Below are 6,579 nucleotides of genomic sequence, written 5' to 3'. Positions count from 1 at the left end.
TTATAAATCAGCGTGGATGGCTTTGAGTTTTAGAGACTCATGAGGGGTTAATTAAGTATTTTTATGGAGTTCAGAAAAAGATAAACTCACCATGAGTATTAGAACTTTTTGCTGCCCTTTCTGATTGATACCAACATCTTTTGGCCTGACTAGAAGCTAGACCAACATATCATAACTAATATCTGGCTCAATATCCCCTGTAAGGCTTCATGACGGGAGAAGCTTCCCGGTAATAACAGAGTGGGCTTCTGTTCTGTACGGGAGGTGATGTGTAAAAGAAACGGATCCGCACACACACCGATTAGTGCAGTCGGGGATTATCCCCTTATATTCAGCCACCAAACATCAACGTTTCGGGGGGGAACACCCACCCTTCATCAGGATACAATTATTTGTGCAGTCACCCATTTAAACCCAACTTCCCACGCCTTCTTTTCCCATCATGCAGTTTGCCATAAAAATTAACCCTTATGTGGGATACAGGAAATTCGACCTATATTTAACATACAATAAAGCAATCAATTTGGTACGACAGTCAACAAAATGATCTTTTTCTTTCTTAAAGTGCCCATGTGCAATAATTATTATAAAATATGGTATCAAAACATTATTTTAAACAACTTTTTTTTTAAAAAACCACATACATTAAACACCATATTGCAAAAATCCATGTGTTGTATTATAATACCTTACTGCCCTTGGGATTTTCTAATAACCCTTAATATTATATGTGATCATTCAGCAGTTCTTATCTGTAAGAAATGAATAAAAACATGCAAGAAGGTTAAAAACTGTTTTTCTCTCATAAGAAACACGTATAACTAAAATTCTCGTTTAGGCCCTTTGGTGTGAGTGTTTTTAGCTGCCAAATCCAAAAGGGCTCCCGTCTCAACAATGACCTCTTATCTATTTCACCTTTCTGCCTGTGTATAACCTCTAATATTTGCCATCTGAGTTGAGAAATGTTATGTTTTGCTTCGAAAAAATGTTTCGCCAGGAGGGTTTCCTTTTTAAATTTCTCTTTCTCTTTTTTTTGGCCTATAGTAGCCCCTTCTCCCTTCTCTTCAGGTTTATAATTCCTTATTCTACTCTTATGTTCATTCATCCGGGTTTTAAACGCTCTGGAAGTCTGTCCCACATAACATAGGCCGCACGGGCACTTTAACAGATAAATCACCCCTTCGGTGTCACACGTTGCGTATTGTTTTAATTTAATATCGTGACCCATAGTGGGGTGTTGGCAAATTTCCCCTTTAATGACCCCATTACCATGCCCGCACTGAAAGCATGGATGAGTGCCTTTCCTGTTAGATATTGGTTTCTTTATAATTTTTCTAAAATCAGTTGTAGTGAGTCCATTAGCTATACTCTTTCCTTTTTTATAGCTAAAAAGGGGTTTATCATCAAAGAGTTTATCACAGGTTTTATCCCTCTGTAAGATCGGCCAATGCTGTAATATAGTTTTTCTAATAAATGCAGAGTGTGGGCCAAAAGTAGTTACACAAACCGTATTTTGTTTTTTGTTATTCCTCTCTTTTTTCTTAGTTTCCAAAAGTTCTTTCCTGTCAATGCCCATGACTTCATCCCTTATAGCCTGCAGGTCCTTTCCTCCGTAACCCCTCTCTTGGAATTGGTTGCTAAGAGACCCGGCCGGGTCAACGGAAGGAACGCACCACCAGCTTGCAGGATTGGTGAACTACAGGTGTGCGGTAGGAGAATTACACTGTACGGGAGCTGAGCATGTATTCCTTAAAAGATATGTCACAATGTGACTTATTAGCACTTGAAAACTCACCTCTCATCACCTTGTGCTTTACATTAACCTGGCTGGACAAACCAAAATGCTATAATATCTTTAAAGGGGGGCACTAATAAAGCCATTTCCCAGGAATTCTATAATTAACCACAGTGAGTGTTGTACACTCTCACATCAATTGGAACTATTAGCATAAAGTTTGTTTCAAAAGAAAACAACACGAAAAAGGAAAAAATTGTTCTGTGTTGGTTTTATAAGACAAGTTATACATATACATGGGTAGATAGATTAGGCAAGCAAGCAAGCAGAGAGGTGAAAAGATATAGACGGTATAGATGATAGATGGTGGATACATGAATTTATAGATAGACTGATAAATAGATAGATGATAGCTACATACAGTAGATTGATTGATAGGTGATAGAAAGATAGATAATAGCTAGCTATATACATAGATACATCAATTATAGATATATACATAGATGACAGATGATAGATAGATAGACAAAGAAATATGATAGATATAAATCAATAGATAGATTGATATATAGATGATCTGATAGATTATCAGATCTAATAAATATATACAAAATAAACAATATATCTTCTCTCAGTTCTTCAAGATAAATACAAATGCATAACTCTTTGTAATGTAAGGGACGAATTTAAGTTTCTCCAGTGGTGTGGAGAGAGACTGGGTGCATAGTTCATAATGCAGCACTAACATTCTGTACATATACTGGGCATATTCATTTGGTTTAAAGGGTATATTAACCCTCTATCCTAGCTCACCCCTAGGTGCTGAGACATAGGATTTTGATTGACTTGTGAATTGGGTAGGCCTATTTTTCTTTTTTTTTAATGGGAATCCAGTACCTGAAGAAGACGTTCCTTCATTTTGGTAAAGTATCGTGGTCCAGTAGCCCTAATTATGACATGCTCTGTAGAAACCTTCAGCTGTAGCTGCATTTTCCTGCTTATCTGTTATAAACATCTATTCTTTTATGTGACCTGTAACTTTAAGTTCTACATTAACTGTTCTTGCCTATCATAGAACTTTGTTCTCTGTTCTCCCAGCCAACTGTGACATGCCCATAGGGGGATATAGACCCTTGTAACTTGACGCTTGGTTCCCTCTGAAGGAGATGTATTAAACAAAGTGCCCGAGAAAATGGAGAACCAGGGGGACTGTGGGTCAGTGACGGGGTCAGGGAAAAAACATATACCAAATGTATTATTAATAACAGATAACATTATAATTCTTAGAGGCAACTGGTTATAAAGGACTGGCAGATTGAGAGCCCAATAAAGTGGCACAATGAAAATGGAAGCTAAAGAAAGATATAGCAATAAATTAACTACACAACATCCAACTACATACACCTAGAGCTATAAATAGATATTCAGGCATATAGTGCTCCCCATAATGTGTGTAATATTATTATACATAGGACATTATTTGGAAAATTCATGGAGCAGCAACAGAAACCACGCTATTATTGTTTTACTATAGTAATAGTACAATTTTACTTTATCCTGTGACTATTTTTCACCTGTTTGAGTCAATTTTACTTTGTTACAGGACATTGGGTAAATAGTTGCAGATTTTGGAAAGCATTCCCCAGTACTAAGGGTGAAGACACACAGAGCTACTAGTAGCAGCTACAAAATAGACAACAGTGATACTTGGATTTGCTAAGACACTAAACCCCATATGCAATACAGGGCACTAAGTTTGCCCAGGAGCAGTTATCCATGGCAACCAATAAGATGCTTGCATTTAAATAGGTGATTAGTAAATTCAACCTGCTGATTGGTTGCTTTTGGTTATTGCCCCTGGGCAAACTCAGTGCTTTTTATTACATAACCCCAGGGCCGCCATCAGGGGGCACAGGGGTTACTGTTGTACCGGGCCCAGGTCAAAATAGCCGGGCCCCCCTTGATAGTGCCAAAGTCTTGCTGCACCGCTGAAGTCCTGAAGAGCCGTAGCCACGAAAAGACCCGAGGTAGAAGTCCTGAAGCCACAAAAAAACAGAACCTGCGAAAGGAGCCAAAGCTGAAGTCCTGAAGCTGCGAAAAGACCCTAAGTCACGAAAGGAGCCGACGTTGAAGTCCTGAAACCGAAAAAGACCCAAAGTCACAAAAGGAGCTGAAATGCTTTTTTTTTTAAAAAAAAGTATTCTCTGGGGCCCCAATTTTTCTTTTTAAATTGTAAGGTGGGCCATGGCCACCAATGTTTTTTTTAAATCCTTTTATGGGGGCCCTGGCACCAATGTTTTTTTAACTTATAGGGCGGCCCTGACCACCAATGACTTTTTAGAAAACTTTCATGGATGGCCCTGGCGCCAATGTTTTTTTTTAACTTACAAGGGTGCCCTGACCATGAATGTTTTTTTTATAACTTGTGTGTGTTGGGTTTTGCCATTTTTAGTGCTGATGTTTGTGTGGCCATTTTACCATGGTGTGGGGAGGGGTGGGGCCCAGAAAATGTACGGGGGCCCATGATTTCTAATGGCTTCCCTGAATAACTCCATAAGTGTGTTTTAGCAGAGACAGTTCTCAGTATTGTCTATGGCAGGGTATATTTTGGTATCTTTTTTGTAGCCTAGCTGCTACTAGTAGCTCTGTGTGTCTTCATCCTATGGCATTGCCCAGTACTAAGACATTTCTTGTCTACTGGGGCATGTTGACTAACTGGTATCATTTACACAAATGTCTATAGAAAACTCAGCCTCTGGACTGCTGGTTAAATGGTTTCATTGTGGGTAAAAAATGACAATTTGCATTCATCAGATATGAGTGCAATTTTTGGGCAGGTATGAATTCAACATGAAATTCTGCATATTCAGCAAATAATTTTGCAAAAAATTTTCTCAGGGAAAAAAACACCCATAGACCCCAATGTATTTTAAAATAAAAAAATTGCTATAAAAAAGCCCATATACTCCAATATATTTTGCAAAGAAAAAAGTTACTGCAAAAAAACAGGTGATCTGTGAGGGAGCACAGAGAATATCATAAAATAGCGGCTCAATGGAAAAGATGTAAAAGGACAATGTTTACTGATATATATTTCAGTTTGGTAAGATATTTTAATATGCAACTTCATATAATATAAACTCTGTATAATCTGTTGCTTAAGTATTCATTCTGGGGTTATAGTTTTCCTTTAAGGAACACTGACAAAGCATGTTGTTTTAGTCTTCCCCATTGGCCACTGATTGGCTTCCCAACTACGTCCCTTGTTCCTGCTTACAAAAAAAACAAGGGCAAGTGACCAGTGGGTCAAACAGTAAATTCCCTGGGGGTTATGGGTGGGCAACAATGGAGTCCTTTAGCAATAGCTAAAGCAAGAAAATAAACTGTAGTCTTCTCGAAGGGGCACATTTACTAAGGGTCGAATTTGATACTTCGATCAAAATCGTTCGATCAAACGATTAAATCGTTCAAATCAAATGATTCGAACGATTTTACAAAAAAATACTTTGACTACTCAAAACTTAGCCAAATACTCTAGAAAGGTTATATGAGATCCCCCGTAGGCTAAACAGCAATTCGGCAGGTTTAAGGTGGTGAAGTGTCGAAGTCAAAGTTTTTTTAAAGAGACTGTACTTCGAATTTCGAAGTCAAAGTTTTTACAATTAAAATCGAATTTTGGCCTATTCGATGGTCGAAGTACCCAAAAATTTGTTTAAAATTCGAAGTTTTTGAATTTGAAAATTCACTTCGACCCTTAGTAAATGGGCCCCATAGTATGTACAGACAGATAAAATAATACCACTTATGCAGTCCCATGTCCTATATGCAATGCAGCTAATGTTTATGGTAGAATGGCCCTTTAAAATGAAAAAGGTTTTTTTCAACACCTTCCATAATTCAATGAATTTTAACGTCACATTTTATTTCCGTATGGCCTCGGAGTTGGTTGATATTATAAAAATATGTATGTATTCTCCCCGCCTGAGACTGTTAGAGTTTAATGAAATAAGCACATTAAATCATTATCAGGGACACTAAGCATGCATGGTGTGCTTTGAGTCGCTCTGAATTTACGGCTTGTGGGCCTTCAGGGGTTTCAGACTGGTAGACGTTCAGAATTGAAGTTAAAGGACCAGTAACATCAAAAAATTTAATTGTTTTAAAGTAATAAAAATATAATGCAGTGTTGCCCTGCACTAGTAAAACTGCTGTGTTTGCTTCAGAAACACTACTATTGTTTATATAAATAAGCTGCTGCGTAGCCATGGGGGCAGCCATTCAAAGGAGAAAAGGCTCAAGTTACACAGCAGATAGCAGATAAGCTCTGTAGACAGTGTCGGACTGGCCCGGCGGGATACCGGGAAAATGCCCGGTGGGCCCCGACCCTAGTGGGCCCCGCCGGGCCAGTCCCCCTCTCCCAAACAGTTTTTAAAAAAATAATAAAAAAAAATTTGGAGCATAGCAGCGCCGTTTCCGTTTGCGCATGCGCGCCGTTTGCGCATGCGCGATGCGCCGCCTGGGCGCCGAGGAAGGATTCGCCTAACAAGTAGGTAGCGGGGGCCAGAGGGGGGCCCTGGACACCAGTCCCGGTGGGCCCCGGCCCCCCAGTCCGACCCTGTCTGTAGAACATAGTTATCTGTTATCCACTATTTATCCTGTGCCATATAGCATTCCTCCCAACTGTCCCTTTTTAGGAGGGACAGTCCATCTTTTGACAGCTCAACCCGCAGTCCCTCGTTTGTACTGGAAAGTCCCTCTTTTCTCTGCACTGAACAGCCAGAAAAAGAAACAAAGTTTCTCACTTAATTGGCTTTTAGCAGAGAGCCCAGAATAGCTAACAGGTG

This window comes from Xenopus laevis, chromosome 5L (assembly GCF_017654675.1).
Source record: "Xenopus laevis strain J_2021 chromosome 5L, Xenopus_laevis_v10.1, whole genome shotgun sequence".
Classification (NCBI taxonomy): Eukaryota; Metazoa; Chordata; class Amphibia; order Anura; family Pipidae; genus Xenopus; species Xenopus laevis.
This window is presented reverse-complemented; position numbering follows the sequence as displayed.